The 22,730-nt window shown below is 40.6% G+C and overlaps 1 protein-coding gene and 1 long non-coding RNA gene across 14 annotated transcripts in view; one reads left to right on the top strand and one right to left on the bottom strand.

Moving 5' to 3' along the window:
- Window positions 1-11,145, bottom strand: part of LYG1 (lysozyme g1) — a 35,561-nt gene extending 24,416 nt beyond the window's left edge. For 2 of the 9 annotated variants that reach the window (XM_035695988.2, XM_025464148.3), the window contains exons 1-2: window positions 3,340-3,424; window positions 2,527-2,599 (exon numbers count right to left, since the gene is read on the bottom strand). The gene's annotated coding sequence lies outside the window, so the exon portion shown is untranslated. Of the gene's footprint in view, window positions 1-2,283; window positions 2,603-3,284; window positions 3,302-3,339; window positions 3,425-10,989 lie in introns of those variants that run through there. The other 7 variants (XM_025464167.3, XM_049115470.1, XM_049115467.1 and 4 more) reach the window with 7 other exon arrangements.
- LOC112670455 (uncharacterized) overlaps window positions 3,461-22,730 on the top strand; it is a 61,219-nt gene continuing 41,949 nt past the window's right edge. For 2 of the 5 annotated variants that reach the window (XR_007413590.1, XR_007413589.1), the window contains exons 1-5: window positions 3,461-3,585; window positions 4,055-4,187; window positions 4,480-4,561; window positions 4,651-4,797; window positions 13,488-13,588. This is a non-coding gene — a long non-coding RNA (uncharacterized LOC112670455). Of the gene's footprint in view, window positions 3,586-4,054; window positions 4,188-4,479; window positions 4,562-4,650; window positions 4,798-5,232; window positions 5,411-13,487; window positions 13,589-22,730 lie in introns of those variants that run through there. The other 3 variants (XR_003142962.3, XR_007413591.1, XR_007413588.1) reach the window with 2 other exon arrangements.

Genomic DNA, 22,730 nt, shown 5'->3' with positions numbered 1-22,730 from the left:
AGGATGGGAACACCCTGCAGAGGGTTGGGGGTGGAGGCCTTGGGGGCAGGAGACCAGGTCCTCCAGCATTGCCTGAGGTCAACTGCGACCTATTCTAGGAGGCATTTGTGTATTTACTTGGTAGCTAGTGGGAGAACCAAGCCTCTTTGTACCAGTGGAAGGTGGTTAGAGGAATGGTTGGATAAGAAAGTGGGTGAGCTCAAGAGCATATTGATAACCAGTTACCACTTCTCCCATCTAGTGAGCAACATATGTGTTTAATACTGCCCAGGACCTGGCTTTTAGGGATTTGACTTGGTTTTCTCTCTTACACAGGAGTTTGGCACAAAGGGAATGGGGAGCATGGCTCAAGGTGGCTAAAGGGTTCTGAGATTCCCAGGCTTCAGGGTTAGAGTAGTGGAAAAGGTGTACTAGTCCTTCCTCCAACCAAAGCAGAGTATGTTCCAAGGCTCACTGAGGAATGTGTAATATCTCTACCTCTCTCTGTGTGTGTCTCAAATAAATAAATAAATAAATAAATAAATAAATAAATAAAATATTTTTTTAAAAAAGGAATGTCAAGGCCTAGACAGTGCAGTGCTCATAATGCCAAGCGCAGTATCTTTGGTGGCATCCCCCTTCTCCCTTCCTGGAGAGCAAAGCAGTGACAAGCAGCACAGGGGTGCCAACAAGCTGGAGCAGTAGCCTGCTGGCAGGGCACAGGGAAATAGACAACCCAAGCATCCCTTGGGGCCAGTTCAATTTCCTGATGGTCTCTACCCATCTTCCCTCCACCGAGTGCTTCGTAATTCCCAAAGCATTGTTTAGATTTATAAGACATAATAGACTATTTACTCATCCCTTAAACCATTTTCCTGGAAAAAGTGGAAATAAAGGTCTTTGGTCTTTGCAGTTCTCTCACCACAGAACTCCTGTTCCCTTCCTGGGAATGCTCTCCCAGGTCTTCACCAGAACTCTTAAACTACAGCCAATCCACATCCTTGGGGCCCTCCAACCAGCCTGGAAGATGTGCTGTAGTAGCACCCTGAGGTGCCGGCCAGGAAGGTGTCCTGCCCTATCATGGCCTCCTACTGGATCCTGGAAAACTGAGGGCTGCTCTACACGTGCAGTTAGACAGGTCTCTTCACTCCTCACTGTCTGGCCACTCGGCTTTTACAGATAACTGGTCTCTCCATCTGCTTGCTCCCTGGGGGCTGATAGGCCTTTCCAGCAGCATCTCGTCTTAGTCATCCACCCTCTTGCTGCCTGTCCCTTCCTTCTTTCCTCGCACACAGCAATACCCCACCCATTGTCCTGCCAATGGCTATGCACCAACAGGCCCTAAATTAAAGTAGTAGCAGTGACAGTCACAGATATCAAATGTTTCTGCCACTATGATCATATTTTCTGGAGAAGAATCTCACTTTTTTTCCAGTAAGGCTCCTTCTGAACTCACTCTTCGGCCGAGTTAGATGGTCTGCAAAAATGTTATGTTTCCTGAATTTGGATTGTGAGCAGATGACCAGCCCCAAGGAGCTTGGAGTTGTGATGGCTTCTCTTGACTTTCTGCAGGCAAATCCTTTCCTTCTGTCCATAAGGTCTCTGTGCCCATCTGGGATTCCAGAGTTGAGAACTCCAGGAAGTCTCCTTTTCTAATGCTAGGACCTATCCTGGGAATATCCCGTTATAAACAAAGATCAAATCAAAGAGATCATGGCCTCTGTGTTCCAGCCAAGACTCCTGAAGCTCTCTACGCTTTTACTCTGTCAGGCTTCAGCCTAATCAGTTAGACCATTGGCCTTTGTCCTTTCACAGCTTCCAGAGAAAATAGGGCTCTGTTATACAGCCATCATGCAATGTATATGGGGTTAATGTAACGCTGGCAGGAGGGTAAGGCTGGGGGACAGATTGCTATCTGACAAAATGTCAACATCTCAATCCTTTGGCTCTGGATTCACAGCAAAGACATCCCATTCAGCCTATCACAGCTTCTGTTAAATGCACATATAGTTCTGTTCTTTTGCACTTGCTCACAAATCCAAAAGTAACTATACACTTGCATTACCAGAAATCTAGGTTTTTATAAGAATTACAATGAACAGGGGGGAAAAGTCATCCCACCATCTACATAATCTTTTATAACTTGGGCTGTCCTTGCAAAGTCCTTAAGTTTTATCCTACTCCAAACTGTCTTGTTTACTTAGCAGCAAAGTGACGCAATCATTACCAATCCATCACCATAGACTGGATCTTTCCTTCTAAATAAGTCTGAATGTAAGGGCCTCTAGTCCGACATATACTCACCTGTCTTCTGTTACCTCTTGTCCTTAGAGGCAGGCAGTCCATGACGCTTTATATAGAGTCTCTGTCCTGCTTCTTCTTTTTAAAAGTGTTGACTTCATCCTCTTATGAAAATATTTATGGCTAAGTCTCACAAGTTATAGTAATAATCACAATAATTACAAATACTTTGAACTTATATAGGGCCTTTTATTCAAGAATGTCCTGCCATTTTGCAGACATTAACCAATTAGTTCCCTACCATACCTCAGAAGGCGGATCATAGTATGTGGATTTATATTGGTACTTTCAGGCCAACACTTGCTTTTATTTGCACCAGCTTCTAGGAATAAAGGCAAATAAGAAAAGAAGAGGGAAAGAAGGGAAGGAGGGAGGGAAGAAAGGAAGGAGGGAAGGAGGGAAACAAGGGAAGAAGGAAAGAGGAAAAGAAAGAAGGAAAGAAGAAATTGAATTTGGAATGTCAAAAATTCATTCTTGATCTTTATTTCAGTCAAGCAGAATCACACCTTAGACAGGCTGAATGATGCCCTTTTATATACGTCTAGTACATAGAGTTTGTTCCCAAATGTCTACCTCAATAAATACTTTAAAAGGTTTTATATGAAGTTTCCAGGAAGGACTCTTTGGCCTAGATTGCCCAAGGGATGAGTTTCATAACTAAAAGAGGGAACCCTTTCTATCACCAACCACACCCTTTGCCCCATCTCTACTGAATGACTTGATTTTCCTCCAACACAGCCCAGCATTTGCTGTATGCCTTCTTCTTACAGGCTCTTCCCCCCATCTGATATGCCCTTAGAGACAGGGACTGTGTCTCATTTGTCTTTATAACCCCACCACCTGGGGCATCTGGGTGGTTCAGTCAGTTAAGCGTCTGCCTTTCATGATCCCAGGCTCCTGGGATCAAACCCCATGTCTGTAACTGCCCCTTCCCCCGGCTTGTGCTCTCTTGTGTGCTCTCTCTCTCAAGTAAATAAATATAACCCTACCACCTAACACTGTACCTGACACATAGGAGATAATAAAACCTGTGGAATAAATGGCTTGCTCATTACTAACTTGTTTATCATCTGTGTCCTCTGCATCTCCTGCCTTCTCCCCTAGCCACCACCCTGCCACAACCAGAATGTAAGCCCTGGGCAATGACCTCAGCTGTTTCATTATGACTGAGTCTGCAGAGCTCAGATCAGAGCCTGGCACATTATGGGTGTTCGGTAAATATCTGTTGAATCAGTCAGGGCATGAAGAATTCCCACAAACTCACCCAGCAAGATTCAGATTGGGCCCCCAGTGCTGGATCCCAGGGTAAGCTTGCGTTGCTCATGTCTCATGCAGCCCTGTGAATATTTCTATCAGTGGGCCCATGACACTTTTTGTTTGCTTGTTTGGTTAGCCTGGAAACAGCTTGAGAGCAAAGATTGGGTCTTTTCCTGTATCCCCCAAATGGAATGTAGGAGATAGCCAATAAAAGTATATGGAAAGAATAAACAAATGAATTAAAGGATACTTATGAGTTGGGAAATAGCAGACTGGGCATTTGCAGCTCAGATTTGGGGGATTAGGATTTTGTTGTTCTCTATCAATGGCTGAGATGATGATCCAGACCTGGACTCCCAGGGAGTTCCTGACATTTAAGTCTAGGGAGGAGAATATGAGGATGCTGGTCTCCTCTCTATTGTTGGCAGAGTTGCAATAAAAAACAGAGCAATAATGAACCCTGTTAAGAACCATATCCCTACCAACAACTGAAACCCTTTCTCTTTATTTTGTCTAGCACACACCAACAACTAAAATGTATTATAGCATGAGGAAATGTGGGAATGTCCTGACACCATGTGCAAAAGCACCAAGTCACCAAGGCTGATCTCACCCAGTACCCACGTTCCTGTGCTAAAAGGTTCTCCCTGGTGGGTAGCCAGCATGTTGCCAAGCCACAGCTCCTCAGACATGACGCCCACCTAAGCCTCAGGGTTGTTCAGTCCTCAGCCAGTCCCCATATGAACACTTCCTTCCGAAAGCCTGTATATCAAGAGAGAAGGCAGTGGGGTATCAGAAAAGCTTACTGCACTTAGACTTAAGTGAGACTAAATGGAAACAGCTCAAAATATTCCATGTCCTGCCCCCAGACCCAGGTGAGCAATGAGTGCCCTTACAGTTCTGATGCCACCTATGACCTGCCTTTTTTCTTTCCCATACCAGGCAATTCTTTGACACCAGCTGTGTGTTCTATGGTTCAACTCAATTCTGACACTACCTACCCAGAGACAACATCAGATCTCAGGTTAATGTCTCAGTCCTACAATACTGCCCCTACCCCACATCAGACACCAATCGCAAGACCAGATTGTCACCTGTGTTTCTAATCAATAGGCTTTAAATCTGAGGATCTGAAGACCTCTCCTTAGGGTCAATTTGCTCACAGAACTCAGAGAAACATTTTATAGTGACTACGTTACTGGTTTGTTACAAAAGGATATAACTCAGGAACAGCCAGATGGAAGAGATTCACAGGGCAAGGTATGGGTACATGGTATAGACCTTCTATATTCTCTCCAGATGCACTACTGTCTCTGAATCTCCATGTTCACCAACCTGGAAGCTCTCCCAACCTCCTCCTCTTGGGTTCTTACGGAAGCATTACTTAACCACAACTGATTAAATCACTGGCCATGTAGCTTGAACTCAAGCTCAATCTCTCTCTCCTCCCCAGAGGTTGAAAATTCCAACGCTTTAATCACAAATTAGTGTCTTCCACTCCCCAACGCAGGCCCTATCCTCCATCCTCTGGAGCATCTAAAAGCCACTTCATTAACATAATAAAAGTCACCTTTATTGTCCTTATCCCTATGAAATTCCAAGGATTTTAGAAGCTCTGTACCAGGAATAGAGATAAAGACCAAATAGATATTTGTTGTTGTTGTTGTTTTAATAATCCAATGGTGTCTTTATAAGAATTGGAAGAGATACCAAGATGCATCCGCGTAGAGAAAAGACCATTTGAGGACACAGCAAGAGGGTAGCCATCTGCAAGCCGGGAAGCAAGGGCTCCAGAGAATCCCAACCAGCCAACACCTCGATCTTAGACTTTCACCTTCCAAAATGTGACAAATAAATGTATGTTCCAACAACATATGGAACCCAAATATATATTTCTTATTACATATCACAATAGCTGACTCCCTCACCTCACTTCCGCCCCAGCCTACTTCACAGACACAAGATCTTCCCAGCTTGAGTTTGTGTCTTAAATGAATTTAGCTTTCTTACTCTTACCTTAAGGCTGGGTTCTGCATAGTATCCCTCCAAAGGAACACAAATCATTGACAAAATCCCCCAAAACAAATAGATAGCTTTACAGAAAATTATATTGAGAGGTACCAAGACAAGAATCATTCTGCACATCATCAAACTTCCTAAAAATCCTCTTTGCCCATCTATCTCTCCAAAGTTTCAGAAAGTATCTGCTCCCAACCACATTATTTCTTATCTAAAATGTCTCCTAAACAATATCTTTTCCCCCATCCTTCTCTCCTCCTGGTACCCCTTGGCATTTCCTAATACCTCCCTAAAGTAATAAATATTACAAGATTCTGCTACATATAGGTTGAAAGCATTTATTGAGCATATTGTGGAGATGTCCTGATTAAGTGCAGGCCAGCAGTGTGGACAGTAAAAGAATTCACTCAAGGTAGAACAAAGGAGATACAAATTTATTGAATACACTGCAAGGGAGCTCAGGGAGGACAGCAAAGAAGAGACTGTCTGCCGGGAGGAGGTGGTTGGGGGCCACAGTTTAGGACGGGGTGAGGAGGTATGAGGGCATATGGAATTTCTCCTTTTTTGATAATCTTAGGAACTGTGCCTTGTTGTAATTGACCACTTACGGCCTCTGGCTATTCCGAGGTTGGTTGCTCAATGAGTCTGTTTGCATCAGTTCCGTCACTGTGGGGCCTTTTGCCTTGATCAGCTTTCCATTGCTCAAGTCTTTTGCCTAAAAGTGGCCTCTAAACATCCCAGAATCTGTTGCAAATGTCATCTCTTTTACAACTTATTTAAACATCTGAGTTGACAGATGAGGAAAGTATCTTGCTTGGGAATAGAGGAGCTGAATTAAGAACCCAGCTTCTCTCTTCCCCTGGATGCTGGCAAAGGAGCATTAGCTCTTAAATTCTGGGCTGTTTCTTTTAGGCAGGTGCTTCCTGGACTACAGTTTTTTCAGCCTCCTGCCCTACTCAACCTTTCAACCACTGTCAGTCCTGAGTGGAGTTACTGTTTTTGGTTGCTATTAGTGTCTCTGAGAAATGGCTTCTCATGGACCCTGTTGATCCTATGATGAACTTTCAACTCCTCTCCACTGTACCTGCTTCCTCTAATCCTTTTTTTTTTTAAGATTTATTTATTTATTTATGATAGAGAGAGAGAGAAGCAGAGACACAGGAGGAGGGAGAAGCAGGCTCCATGCCAGGAGCCTGACATGGGACTCGATCCCGGGACTCCAGGATTGCATCCTGGGCCAAAGGCAGGCACTAAACCGCTGAGCCACCCAGGGATCCCCTAATCCTAAGAATCCTAGTGGTCTAAGGGGACATTGTCCATAAAGCCTCCGGGACACTGCAGAAAAATGACAGTTATGTTTTATTTTATTTATTTTTTTTATTTTTTAATTTTTATTTACTTATTATAGTCAGAGAGAGAGAGAGAGGCAGAGACACAGGCAGAGGGAGAAGCAGGCTCCATGCACCAGGAGCCCGACGTGGGACTCGATCCTGGGTCTCCAGGATCATGCCCTGGGCCAAAGGCAGGCGCCAAACCGCTGCGCCACCCAGGGATCCCGACAGTTATGTTTTAAAAGCATCCTCTGGCTGGCAATTAGATTGGAGGTGAACAAGAGTTGAGATATTGCAGAAGACCAAGTGAGAGATGGTGGTTGCACGAGGATGTGAGTAAGAGACACGACTAGATGAAGGAGATGAGGGAAAGAGAGAGGGCATAAGCAACAAGCAGAATGGTGCTGAGTCTGGAATGTTAGAGGTGGAGAAGTTCTGCAAAAGAAAACTAAGAATTGGGTTTTAGATACTGGAATATTGCAGCATGACTTTTCCCAGGAACTGCCTCCATCTTCAATTCTCCTAAAACACAAGGGAGTAGCATGAGAGTAGTCATCTGCAACTTGACCCTGCCTCTTAGCCATAGTCTCTTGGGCCAGGGATGGGAAGATAATCTGAGCTGGACCAGGAGACACATGGAACCAATTTCTCTCCTAATTACTGAAACAAAAGACATGTAGATTTGATTATCTGTTGGTAGTTGACATCTAACTTGATATCAGATTTGATATCTGTTAGTAGACCAGGAGTGGGTAAACAGCAGCCCAAGGGCTATCACTTGTTTTGTGAATAATATTTTATTGGAATATAGCCATGGACATTCATTTGCATATTGTCTATGACTGTTTTTTTTAAGATTTTATTTATTTATTCATGACAGAGAGAGAGAGAGAGAGAGAGAGAGAGGCAGAGACAAAGGCAGAGGGAGAAGCAGGCTCCATGCTGGGAGCCCGACGTGGGACTCGATCCCGGGTCTCTAGGATCGTACCCCGGGCTTAAGGTGGCACCAAACTGCTGGACCATCAGGGCTGCCCTCTATGACTGTTTTCACACTACAAGGTAGAGGTATTTGTGATAGAGACCACATGGTCACAAGTCTACCTGAGCCTTTAAGAAAAAGCTTACTGGGATCCCTGGGTGGCTCAGCAGTTTAGCGCCTGCCTTTGGCCCAGGGCATGATCCTGGAGACCCAGGATCGAGTCCCACATTGGGCTCCCTGCATGGAGCCTGCTTCTCCCTCTGCCTGTGTCTCTGCCTCTCTCTCTCTCTCTGTGTCTCTCATGAATAAATAAATAGAATCTTTAAAAAAAGAAAAAGCTTACCAACCCCTGTTCTAAAGTCTCCATTTTGTCTGAGGAATTAAAACAAGAAAAGCAGCTAGAGAGAAAAATGAAGTAGCTAGCTGCATAGGAGGAATGAAGAAGTAATAATTGAAGAGAGTTCTGACAACATCCTAACCACAGTTCCAAATGACCTTGAGGTCTAACCACATTTCTGTTCTCAAGTTCAGTAGAGACACTTCAATTGAATTATATTAAGTTCCTCTTATTATTTAAAATAATTTGAGTTAAGATAATGATATCTGCAAATAACAGTACTATCATTTAATTTACCCACTTATTAATCTCTCATTCATTCATTCATTTACAAATTTTAGAAAAAGCTTATTCTGTGTCAGGCACAATGCTAGGAATGGGCCATACAGGGGTGAGCAGCACAGCTATGGCCCTAGCCCTTGTGGAGCTTATATTCTAATATAATGAGTTAGGTTTCAGGTGGCTGTGAGACATCCTAGCAGACATGTCACAGTGGCATTTGAAGCTCAGAAGCGAGGTCTGGATTGATGACTATAAATTTGGGAGTCAGTGCTATACAGAGGGAAGTAAAGGCGGGAAAATAGAAGGCATTGCCTAGGAAGAAAGTGTCAGGTGAGAATTGAAGTATGCTCTTTAGCAGTCCCTGAGGAACCTCAATATTTAGGGATTAAGTAGAGGAAAAACAGCTGGAAAAGAAGCCCAAATAAGAGAGACTATAAAGGAGGGGAAAACCAGTAGAATATCATTAAAAAGAAACAACAGTTCCAAAATGAAGTCACTTATGTTAAGCTCCCCCAGCATTTACCACCTAACCTAACCACTCCATTCCCAGGAGTGGAGTTTTAAACCAAGCAGTCAGGAACTTCCCTGATCAGCACTAGCAAGGTCATTTGCTCTTTTTCATCAGGGAAAGTAACATGGCTTCCCCCCCCCCCCCCCTTTTGCTTATAATCTCCTTGTCCCATGCCTTTCTGCCTATAAAAGCCTTTCATTTTAGGCAACTCCTCAGAGCATCCTTCTGTTGTCAGAGGGAACATTGCCAGATTCACGAATTGTTGAATAAAGCCAGTTAGATCTTTAAATTTACTCAGTTGAATTTTTGTTCAACAGTATGATATCACAGAAGCCAAGGAGTTAGTGTTATCTTTGTCAAATGCTGTTGAGAAGATGAGACTGAAAAGAGATTAATTGCATTTAGCTACACAGAATTCACTCAATACCAGGCAGGAGTAATCGTGATACAGGAGTATCAGGATTCATTCTATTGTAAGTAACTGATAATTTGACTCAATAAATATTTATTAATTTACATACGAGGACGCTCAGAGGTAGGCTAAGTTTCAGAGATGGTTTTTTTTTTCAGAGATGGTTTGATTCAACAATTCAACAATGTCGTTGTGCACCTTAGAATTCTTTTGCTCCTTCATTCTGCTTTCTTTCCTTTTTTTTTATTGCAATAGAGTTGACAATAATGTTACATTAGTGTCAAGTGTACAACATAGTGATTCTCTACGTGATGCTCTGCTCACCACAAGTGCACCTACCATTGTCACCACACAACACTATTACAATGTTAATGACTATATTCCCTATGCTGTGCTTTCAACCCTGTGACTCACTCATTCCATAGTTGGAAGCCTGTACCTCCCACTCTTCTTCACCCATTTTGCGCATCCCTCCACTCCCCTCCCTTCTGACAACCACCAGTTTTTTCTCTCTATTTATGGTTCTGTTTCTGCATTTTTGTTTGTTCATTTGTTTTGTTTTTTAGATTCCACATGTAAGTGAAATCATACAGTATTTTTCTTTCTCTGTCTGACTTATTTCACTTAGCATAATACCCTCTAGATCCACCCATGTTGTCACAAATGGCAAGATCTCGTTCTTGTTATGGTTCAGTAATACTCCATTGTGTGTGTATACACACACACAAATACACACACCACGTCTTCTTTTTCCATTCATTTATCAGTGAACACTTAGGTTGCTTTCATGTCTTGGCTATTATAAATAATGCATATCTTTACAAATTAGTGTTTCATTTTCTTTGGGCAAATACCCAGTACTCCACTCTGCTTTAAGTATCAACCTTATCCTAATGCTTTCTGCCCCCTATTCATCACTTAAGATGGCTTCCAACAATTCCCAGGGTTTATACTTTCTTATTCAAATCTAGAGGAGAGAGAGAATCACTTTTGCAACTTTCTCAGGAAAGTGAGATGAGGTGCTAACTAGACTGAGAGGCAAGGAGGAGTATTTATTATTTACTTGTACAGCAGAGACTATGAAGACATCTCTGAACAGTAGTAGGAGGAATCCAGCAGAGGAAATGCTTGAAAATGCATCAAGGGAGTAAAAAATGGAGCAGTTGCCTCAAAGATGACAAAGGATCAGGTCCTGAGTTCATGCCTGGAGTTGGTTGGGTTTTGCTGGGAAAGGAAAGCAGAGTGGCTGAGAGCAAGGACTTTGAGATCCCAGGGATCTGGGTGACCTTTGGACAGTTGATCTCTTTGAGCCTGTATCCTTGGCTATAAAAATGGTGGTAACCTCACAGGGAAGTTTTAAGGATTAAATGAGAAAATGCTTGTAAATGACCATGGTATTTTTAGCATTCTTCAGACCTTCTCCTTTCCAGCTCCAATCAACATTATCAACTAATTTTAAGCTAGGGGCAAACATTTAGACACAGCAACCCACTAAAGGAAAGGAGGAGGAAAGAGTAGGAAAGCCTGATATAAACTTATATTTGTAAAGCCTTTTCATCTAAGAGCCTCCAAATTACTTACCAAAGAATCTTCAGCTAAGTCCTGTGGAACTTTTCAAGGTGGCAATTAAACAAGCCATACTCACAAGGAGATTGCTGCCAGCAATGCTGTCAGCAGCGTCCTCTTCCCAGATAAAGGAAGGGTGAAGATGCCATTATTCTTCAATCATTTTTGACAGCTTTACTAGACCGCGGGCAGTTTTGGCCACAGATGCCAGGGAAGAAAGACGCCAGACAGAAGAAACAAAATCAGAAAAAAGGAACTGAAAAAGGGCCATTAGAGCTGGCTTTGGACACAACTGACTTGCTATAGTTTATTGTGGAAATCACAAAACTTTTTGCATACTTAGGTTTCTTTTGGTAAAACAAGAAAAAAACCTACAAAACAAGACAAATGAACCAAAACCTTCCTCCTACTTAGCTCACTGAAATGAGCTAAATTGTTTTTAAGTAGGAGTATATGGAAATATGGTGTGGTATTTTTTGAGTTATCTCAGGTCTAGGGTGTTTCTACTGGCATTCAGTGCCCCCCTGAGAAATGCTGTTGACTTCATTCAGTAGGAGCTTCAGCTGTACCAGTCCTTTTGAGTTTTATGCTACTGTACATGTTCAAGTCCAGGAATGCTCCTGGTGGCCTTCTATAATAAGTAGCTTGATGGGGCAGATGCTGCAGTGTGTTCTGCTGCTTCCTAGGGAAAAATTGGCAGCTCTTCTTGCCCTCCCCTGAGGCTGGTCCTAGACATAGGCTTGGGGTGCAGTCTCACAGCATGTGCTCAGTACATACAATATGACATACACTCACTTGGTAGGCAGGCTCAAGAGGGCTTTTCTGTTTCCATATCCTGGAAACATATTGTAGTATTTTAATGAGAACAAAGAACAAAACTCATCTGATTTGATATGTACCTATAGAACCTTTATATTCATTTGAAGGGACCTTAGGATCATATGAACCTTACCATTGCTCCTGACCATAGATTAGCTGAAACATCAGGAACAATAAAGCTATGCAATTTCTTTTCATACATTGAATACAGAATTTATGGATTTTTTAAAATTTTTATTTATGATAGTCACACAGTGAGAGAGAGAGAGAGAGAGGCAGAGACACAGGCAGAGGGAGAAGCAGGCTCCATGCACCGGGAGCCCGACGTGGGATTCGATCCCGGGTCTCTAGGATCACGCCCCGGGCCAAAGGCAGGCGCTAAACCGCTGCGCCACCCAGGGATCCCTATGGATTTTTTTCTATTTCTTTTCACATTGTATGATGCCACCCTTAGAAACCAAGGTCTATATGTCACACCAAGCATTTTCATTGCAAAAGACCACATCTTCCAGTTTTCATTAAAGTCAGTGAAGGGGGGTGGGCACATGGGTGGCTAAGTCAGTTAAGTACCTGCCTTTGGCTCAGGTCATGATCTCAGGGTCCTGGGATCAAGCCCCATGTAGGGCTCCTTGCTCAGTGGGGAGTCTGCTTCTCCCTCTCCCTTTGCCCTTCCCCCATTGCTCATGCTCTCTCTCTCTCTCTCTCAAATAAATAAAATCTTTAAAATAAATTAAGTCAATGAAGGAAAACAATGATTGAAATTTCAGTGTAAGAGAAGTTTGACTACCTAAAACTGTCTGGTGGGAAAAAGGTGCCATGTCTAAATACACTGCTGGTTGCTGCAAAGACCTATTAAAAATCTTGCTGCTATTCTTGTGTGGGATTGTTCGAGGAGTAGATTGATAACTCCTGCTCATGAGAAACCTCCTGCCAGATCTGGGCTTCAGAGAATGTTGACTGGTTCTTAATAGTCAAACCCCAATTCATTGAGAGATTCTATCTTGTTTGTCTTTTTGTGGGGAAAAAAATCCTCTATTTTGCACTCCTATTTTTTATCTTTGGCTTGGCACATTCCTAAAATTGTGAAATTCCCTTATGTATTGAGAGCAATGATCAAATGCCAATTTATAAATGTGTGATTAATTATACAAATTGAGACATGTAAACACACATTTTTTTATTGGATTTCCCCTTACAACTAATAAAATCTCTAACAGAAATACTTTTCAGTTGTCACATGAGCCTGAAACTACTTTTGCCCAAAAGCATCGGGGAGATCATCTGTGAATGAAGGGTGGCTCTTTAATGTGTTTTTCGTTTCTTCTGGTTTATGAAGAAAAAGAATGGACATTTGAATTATGAACCTGATACGAGTTTTTTGTGTATTTTCAGTTTATCTAATAAGTCTGAAATAAAATATTGACCCCATGTAACAACAACAAAATGCAACACAAAATCACGGCAAAAGATAAATGCTTAGGCTAGCTTTGGAGATAGGCAATTCCAGGAAGCAAGTGACAACCTTATTCCTTCCAAAATAATTCTGTCCATGGATTAAATAAATGTTTACTTAGTGCTCGCAATGTGCCAACCACTGGGCTACCTGCCAGGAATAGAAATAAGACAGCCCCTGCCCTCAAGAAGCTCACTGATGGATAATTAACATTCATTTTTCTGATTTCTGTTGTGCAAAGGGACTAAATTGATGGTTCCTTCAGAAGCCACATTAAACCTTTCATGTGCTGATCATAAAACTCCAGAGAACCCATCAACCAGCCGGCAACAAAATGATGAGGTAATGCTAAGTAAATTCTTTATTGTCCACAAGCATGGAAGAGTGAGACAAATTGTCTTATCCAGGAACCAATAAAACTCTTAGATGCTATGACTCATGCAATTTGTTTAAAATATCCCAAATAGGGGGAAATGCCCAAGGGATCATTCAGTCATACCTCACAGTTGTGGATTACTTCCCAGGGTATACAGTACTTTCACATGTGCAGGCCTGACAATTACCCATATTTTACAGATGAGCAAACTATGAAATTCAGCAACTAAATGACTTACCCAAGTTACCATATTAGCAAGGGGTCAATGGTCTATTAAGATAGACTTGTTTGCCTTCAGTCTTTTTGTCCTGTATCTCCCCAGAGAACATAGGGTTCCTCTCTTAAATTTAGTGCGATCTCCAGGGAGTGCCATGATTTGGGAACCAGCATCAGTCAAGGCCACAAAAGGTTGCCTTTTGGCAAAAAAGGCTCACCATGATATAGAGGTGATTGTCCTCAGGTGGTGACTAGGATCCCAGAATAGGATGCATCCCTAACAAGGCTGGAGAAATTGCCATTGCCTCAGGTCAGAAAATGTAGCTGTGTGTCCCATAACTTGGCGATTTGCATTCAGGACTGGAGCAGATTGGATGCTCTGTACAGCTTCTGTAGAAGAGTATGGTGCTTCTATGGTTATTAACCAAAATCAGATGATGAGAGAAGCCTAGATCATCAATTTCCAGGTCATGGATGACTCTGGAAATTCTGAAATGGAGGCTTAACTCAGTAGTTGCCTTGGGAAGCAAAAGCCTGAGTCTCAGGAGCTCATTAGCAGCCAATAATTCCAAGCCATTTAGGGCCTCCTTAATAACGGACACTTGACTAATCAAAAGGAATAAGGAAATCCAATAATTCATAGATAGTCCTTTGAGAAATAACTGCCTGATGTCTATGTCAGAAGGAGCCTGTTCAAGGCTGGTTAGGGGTCCTATCCCACCGGCTCTGAAATAACTTTAATTTAGGATGAGACGTGCCAATTGGCCATTATGTCTTATGATCCTCAAATTAATAATTTATTATGGGATCCACTACACTTGTGATAATGAGTGTAATTATGTTGCTTAATTCTATTTGGCTCCCCTTTATTTTATTTTTTTAAGATTTTATTTATTTATTCATGACAGACACACATAGAGAGAGAGAGAGGCAGAGACACAGGCAGAGGGAGAAGCAGGCTCCATGCAGGGAGCCCAACATGGGACTGGATCCCGGGTCTCCAGGATCACACCCCAGGCCAAAGGCGGTGCTAAACTGCTGAGCCACCGGGGCTGCCCTTGGCTCCCCTTTATATGTTTTTTTTTTTCTTTTGCTGAGACTCTTCATTTTTTTTAAGTAGGTTCCATGCCCAGCATGGAGCTCAACATGGAACTTGAACTCAAAACCCTGAGATCAAGATGCTTAACTGATTGAGCCACCCAGGTGCCCTAGACTCTGTATTTGTTTTAGATGTGTTTGTAATTGGTGAAGCGTTTAGAAATCTTTGTCAGAGAAATCTAACATCTCTACTGTATATTGGCATCAGTTGATTGTCTTTTTGCATTGGAGATATTACTGGTTCTTGGACTCATGAGTGGTTTTCAAATTAAACCTGGACATTTGAGGTACTATGGATGAGACTGGATTTTATTTAAACCTGTTTTTTTTTTTTTTAAAGATTTTATTTATTTATTCGTGAGAGACAGAAAGAGAGAGAGGCAGAGACAGGCAGAGGGAGAAGCAGGCTCCATGCAGGGAGCCTGATGTGGGACTCGATCCCAGGTCTCCAGGATCACGCCCTGGGCTGCAGAGACAGAAAGAGAGAGAGAGAGAGGCAGAGACACAGGCAGAGGGAGAAGCAGGCTCCATGCAGGGAGCCTGATGTGGGACTCGATCCCAGGTGTCCAGGATCACGCCCTGGACGCTAAACCACTGCGCCACCGGGGCTCCTTTAAACCTGTTTTAACTGGCTTCCTCTGACATTGCTCCAAAAGGCAAAGGGGGAGGTGCCATGTTATTACCAGTAGGTGGTAATAGATGTCTAGGCCCCCACTGTCAGCTTAAGGTTGTGAAGTCTTGTTAGCCAATTACGTTGCTCAGCGCTCACACCCATGTGCCCTCTAGAGATGATCCATGACCACACAGTACAATTCCCATTGGTGGTATTTGTGTGGTCACTCATTCCCCCAATACTCGCAAAGATGGAAATCCAGGGAACTTTAGGTGCCAAAAAATAAAGTTTGTAGTAAGTCACAAATGTGGTCATGGAGGTGTTTAGAAATCACTTAGAAGAGGTTGGGGCTTCCCTGTAAGGCTTAGAGAATCTTCCTAATTCCTTACAAGAAAACTGCCAAAAGCCAATGAGTGGTGCTTGACTGGGAGATTATGCTATGTTTGGCTGACTTTATGATATGAATCCCTAGCAAAAATCAGATGTTCTGTTTAAAAACTATATATATATATAGTTTCATTTTAAATGCACAAAAAAATTAGTTAACCTCTATATTGGCTTATAAATCATGAAATGTAGCCTGTGCCACACAAACTAAAGACCATTTTAAAGTTCCTGGTTATGATCTTAGTACTACTACTCTAAACATTGACTCCCTGTACTGGAACTCCCCAAGCCAAAGCTACAGCTTCTAGCGCTCATCATAGTTTATATTCCTTCTGGAATTTAGACATTAAATATCTAATTAAGGGGCACCTGGGTGACTCAGCTAAGCGTCAGCTCAGGTCATGATCCTAGATTCCTGGGATCCAGCCTCACGTGGGGCTCCTTGCTCAGCGGGGAGTCTGCTTCTCTCTCTCTCTGCCTCTGCTCCTCCCCCTACCTGTGCTCTCTCTCATTCTCCGTCAAATAAATAAACAAACAAAATCTTTTAAAAATATATATCTAATTAACACCTCTTTTGCTTCTAAGTCTAAACTCTAAATGCTCTTGTAGCTCTACTATCAAGAAGCAAAGAACCAGTATCTTTTTTTAACAGCTTACCACACATGATCTTGGGCAAATTTCTGATTCTCTTCCCTTTTCTGTAAAATAGGAATAAAAACAGCACCTATTGCACAGAATTGTTGTGGGAATTACTTGAGAGAAAATACTTGTAAAATGTCAGCACAATATTAGCACAGTTAACTTATCACAATGCCTGGCATAACTAACATTTGCTAGTTGTATTTGAAAAAATAAGAAAAAAAAAGAATCTAACAATCGTAAGTTTTGCAAAGATCTAATTGGCTTTATTCAGCAATTCATGAATCAGGCAGCATGCAATCTAACAGATGGGAAAGGAAGGGGTGCCAGAGAGCTGTACCAGATGAGAGATTTTTATGGACCAAAGTGAGTAGAAACAAGGAAGTTATATTGGGTATTTGCTGGCTGATTAAAGCAGGGTTATACCTTGCGTGGAGGAAAGGGAAGTCTTGGATCTGGGTCCAGTAACTTGTGCCAAGCAGGCACTCTGTGGTTGATCAATACCTACCTTTCCTGTGTGAGCTGAGCATAGAAACTTAGTTAAGTTGTTTTTTTTTTTTAATTTATTTTCTTATTTGTTTATTCATGAGAGACACACACACACAGAGGCAGAGACATAGGCAGAGACAGAATCAGGCTCCCTGAGGAGAACCTGATGCGGGACTTGATCCCAGGACCTCAGGACCCCAGGATCATGCCTGGAGTCAAAGGCAGATCCTCAACCACTGAGCCACCCCGGTGCCCCAAAAACTTAGCTTTGACTTGCTGATATTGGGCTTAGCATGAGTGATTCCATCTTGGACCTAATCTAATTACTTTAACAATTGTTATGTAAAATACATTGTTGGAAAGGCTAAATGGTATGTAGATAATAAAAGCAGAGCAGGGCACAATATATATATTCTATTTCTTTACAACAGTGGTTTTCAGCAGCTGCTCATTAGAATAGCCTGGAGAGCTTAACATCTGGATGCCCCTGCCACATTCTAGGTCAATGACATGGGCCCAGGCATCAGGACATTTTGAAGTTCCCCAGCTGTGGTAGGCAGAATAATGGTCTCCCAAAGAGGTCCAGGTCCTCATCCCCGGAACCTGGAACCTGTTTTTGGCAGGTGTGTTACACAGCAGAAGGCATCAAGGTAGCAGATGGAATTAAGGTTGCTAATCAACTGACCTTAAAATAGGTAGATGATCCTGAATTATCCAGGTGGGCCCAATGTCATCACAAAGCCCTTTTAACGTGGAAGAGGGAGGGGGAAGGTGTCAGAGCACTGTGATATGAGGCTCCACAGGCTATGGATGCTTTAGAAGATGGAGGAAGGGTCCATGAATGAGTCAATCTTGAGATGCTGGAATAGGCAAGAAAATGGATTCTTTATAGGGCCCCCAGAAGGGCCTGGTCGACACTTGGCTTGTAGCTCAGTGAGTGCCATCTCTAACTTCTGACCTCCAGAACAGGAAGGGAATAAACTTGTTGTTTTAGGTCACCATGTCTGGGATAACATTTACAGCAACAACAGAAGCAGATACGTGCCGTCAAGGGTAAGACCCACAGCTGCAGGTTCTGTGGCTTTCTGCCATCATTGGCCAGAATCTTTCCTCCAATCTTTATAGATGTGGCTTTGTCTAAGCAAAAGGGACTTGTGTCAGCTGTTTCCAGTTCTCCTTTTCTTTCTTTTGTTTGTTTCTAAATTTTTAAAATTGAGATCTAATTTACGCATGACATTGTCCAAGCTCGGGTATAGGTGTTGATAGGTGTATAGATAGCCGTATGGTTGCCACCAGAGTTTTAGTTAAAATTGCTGTGATGTCACATACTTATCACTTCTTTTTGTGGTGAGAATAATTAAGGTCTAGTCTCTTAGCAATGTTGAAATATATAATATGATATATTAGTGACTATAATTGCTATGCTGTGCATTGGATCTTCAAACGTACTCATCTTCTGGTTGCAGGTTTGTCCCCATTAACGACATCTCTCAAATTCCCCTGCCCCCTAGTCCTGGTAACCACCATTCTATTCTCTGTTTCTAGGAGTTTGGGTTTTTTTTTTTAGATTCCATGTATAAGTGATATCAGACAATATCTGATATGTCTTTGTCTGACTTATTTCAGTAAGCATAATGTGTTCAAGATATCCACGTTGTCCAAATGGCAGAATTTCCTTCTTTCTAATAGCTAAATAGTATTTGTGTGTGTGTGATATCTAATTTATCCATTTATCTATTGACAGAACTTAGGTTGTTTCTGTATCTTGGCTATTGTGAATAATTTTGCAATAAACATGGAAGTCTTTCTTTTATTTACTCTGCCTCCTTTTAAAATGGATTGTTTTTTGTTACTGAGTTGTATGAGTTTTTAAAACCTATTTTGGATGTTAACCCCTTGTCCAATATATTTGCAAATATTTTCTCCCATTCCATAAGTTGCCTTTTCATCTTATTGATAATTGTCTTTGCTGTGCAGAAGCCTTTGAATTTGATGTGATCCCACTTGTTGACTTTTGCTTTTGTTGCTTCTATTTTTGGTGTCCTATTCAAATAAATTATTGTCAAGACCAAGGTCAAGACATTTTTTTCCTATTTTCTTGGAGTTTATAGTACCAGGTCTTACATTTAAGACTTTAATCTGTTTTGGGTGTGGGGTTTTTGTTTTTTTTGTTGTTGTTGTTTGTTTGTTTGTTTGTGGGTTTTTTGGTGTGTGATATAAGATAAGGGTGCAGTTTCCTTTTTCTGCATATGGTTGTCTAGTTTTCCCTATACCAATTGTTGAAGAGCTTGTTCTTTTCCCTACTGAGCATTCTTGGCTCTTATGTCCAATATTAGTTGATCACACACGCAGGGTTTTACTTCTTGGCTTTCTATTTGGTTCTTTTCTATTTGGTTCTATTGGTCCAGTTGTTTATTTTTATGCCAGTACCATACTGATGTAATTACTAAAGCTTTGTAGTATAGTTTGAAATAAGGAAATATGATGCATTTAGCTTTGTTCTTCTTTCTCAAGATTGCTTTGCCTATGTGGAGCCTTTGTGGCTTCATACAAATTTTAAGGGTTTTTTTTTTTTTTTTCTGTTTCTGTGAAATATGCCATTGGTATTTTGATAGGAATTGCATTAATTGCAATTAACTAATTACAATTAGATGGTATGAACATTTTTAAAAAGTAATCTCTACACTCAATATGGGGCTCAAACTCATGATCCTAAGATTAAGAATCAACGTGCTTTACTAATTGAGCCCACCAGGTGCCCTGGGTGGTATGACTATTTTAACAATTCTCCTAATTCATGAACATGGGATATCTTTTCATCTGTTCATATCTCCAGTTTTTCTCATCAAAGTCTTGTAGTTTTCATTGTATAGATTTTTCACTTCCCTGGTTAAATTTATTCCTAATGTATTTGTTTTTGATGCTATTGTGATGGGATAATTTTGTTTTTCAGAAATTTCATTGTTACAGAAACATAACTAATGTCTCTGTTGATTTTTTTTTTTATATCCTGCTATGTTACTGAATTCATTGCATAGTTACAATAGTTTTTTGATTGACTTCAGGATTTTTTAAAAATAAGAGATAGTATCACCTATAAATGATAATAATTTTGCTTATTCCTTTCTGAATAGATGTTTTTTATTTCTTTACCTTGCCTAATTGTTCTAGCTAGGACTTCCAGTATTAAGTTAAATAAGAGTGGTGATAGTGGGCATCTTTGTCTCGTTCCTAATGTTAGAGGAAAAACCTTAAATCTTTCACTGTTGAGTATGTTAGCCATAGGATTGTCATATATGGCTTTTATTAAAATGTTGAGATACATTCCTTCTGTAGACAATTTGTTAAGAGTTCTTATCTTGAAAGATGTTGTGTTCTATCCAATGTCTTTTCTCATCTATTGAGATGATCATATGATTTTTATTCATTCCATTAATGTAATGTGTCACATTTATTGATCTGCATATGTTGACCAATCCTTAGTTCCCTGAGATAAATTCCATTTAATCATGGTGTATGATCCTTTTAATATGTTATTGAATTAGATTTGTTAATATTTTGTTGAGAATTTTTTTTTTTTTTTGCAGGTACATTCATCAGGGATGTTGGTCTATAGTTTCCTTATAATGCCCTAATTGGGCTTTGGTGTGAGTTTGGTAGTATTCTCTCTTAAATTTTTTGAAAGAGTTTGAGAAGGATCGGCTTTAATTAATTTTTCAAATATTTGATAGAATTTACCAGTGAAGCTAGGCTTTTCTGGTTGGAATGTTTTTGATTACAGAGTCATTCTCTTTATTAGTTTATTGGTCTGTTCAGATCTTTTATTTCTCTTGATTGTCTTGCTAAGTTGTATGTTTCTAGGAATTTATCCATTTTTCTAAGTTACCCAATTTGTTATCAAGTGTTCATAAGCCTTATGACCATATGTATTTCTATAGTAGTGTTTGTAATGCATCCTCTCTTATCTGATTTTACTGATTTGACTGTTTTTTTTAGTCTAGCTAAAAGTTTATCAGATTTGCCTTTTGAAAAAAAAAAAAAAAAGCTCTTAGTTTTGTTGACCTCTTCTATTATTTTTCTGGTCTCTATTTCATTTATTTCCACTCTGATCTTTCTTACTTCCTTTGTTCTGCTAACTTTGGGCTTCATCTGCTCTTCTTTTTCTAGTTCCTTGAGGTATAAAGTTAAGTTGTTTGAGATCTTCGTATTTTCTTTTCTTTTTTTTTTTTTAAGGTTTTATTTATTTATTCATGAGAGACACAGAGAAAGGCAGAGACATAGACAGAGAGAGAAACAGGCTCCTTGCAGGGAGCCTGATGTGGGACTCGATCCCAGGACCCTGGGATCATGCCCTGAGCCAAAGGCAGATACTCAACCACTGAGCCACCCAGGCATCCCAGAGATCTTCGTATTTTCTTAATACATCTTACTATAAACTTTTTATACCATTGTTGTTGGAAAAGATACTTGGTATGATTTTAATCTTCTTAAATTTTCTAAGATTTGTTTTGTGGCCTAATATATGATCTATCCTGGACAATATTCCTTGCACCCTTGAGAAGAATATGTATTCTTTTGCTGTTGGATGAGATGTTCCATAAATGTCTTATAGGTCCATTAGTCTAATATATGGCTAGAGTCCAATGTTTTCTTGTTGATTTTTCTGTGTGGATGATCTAGCTGCTGCTGAAAATGGGGTACCGAAGTTCTCTACTATTATTATATGGTTGCCTATTTCTCCCTGAAGATTTGTTAATATTTGCATAATATATTTCGGTGCTCCAGTGTTGGGTCCATATATACTTATGATCTTCTTTATGAGTTGATCCCCTTATTATATAATAACACTCTTTATCTCATGTTACCTTTTTTGGATTAAAATCTATTTTGTGTAATACAAATACAGCTATCCTTGTTTTCTTTTGGTTTCCACTTTAACGGAATATCTTTTTCCATGTCTTTATTTCAAGTCTATGCATGTTCTTAAATCTGAAGTCTCTTATAGATAGCATGTAGTTAGGTCTTGTTTTGTGTTTTTGTTTTTTGGGGTTTTTTTTGTTTTTTTTTTACATATCCAGATTTTTGATCAGTGAATTCAATCCATTTACATCTGGAGTAATTACTGACATGTAAGAACTTTTGAATACCATCTTATTAATTGATTTATAGCTGTCTTGTAGTTTCATTGAATCTTTTTTTTCCCCCCTCTTGTTTCTGCCTATCTTTGTAAACCGAAGATTCCATGGCGGTATATTGTTTCTCCTTTTTTTTTTTTTTTTTTTTTTTTTTTTTTTTTTTATCTTTAATGAATCTACTCTAGGTTTTCGTTTTGTGGTTACTATTATTAATCTTAAAAATAAAACTTCCAGTTACTTTACTAGCAAAAAGAGGTTTATTGGGGAGTAGAAGAAAATTACAATCTAGGACAAGCAAACTATAGTAATCCATAGGCAAGCCCACAGAACAAAGTAGAGAAAATGCTCTTGTAGACATAAGGGGGAAGCTTGGAGTGCTGTTATAAAAATAAAAAGTCCATTGGAGTAAACTGGGAACGTGAAATATCGTGGTTTTTCAAAGGCTAAGTTGGGATTGGCTGGCGTATTGCTGTGGGAGAACATTTCTTCCTCAGGCTAGGATACAGTAGTATCTGAAATCTCTTTCTGGGA

This window comes from Canis lupus, chromosome 10 (assembly GCF_003254725.2).
Source record: "Canis lupus dingo isolate Sandy chromosome 10, ASM325472v2, whole genome shotgun sequence".
In the NCBI taxonomy this organism is placed as follows: Eukaryota; Metazoa; Chordata; class Mammalia; order Carnivora; family Canidae; genus Canis; species Canis lupus.
Note: the sequence above shows the minus strand (reverse complement) of the source record. Positions and strands in the feature narration are given on the sequence as shown.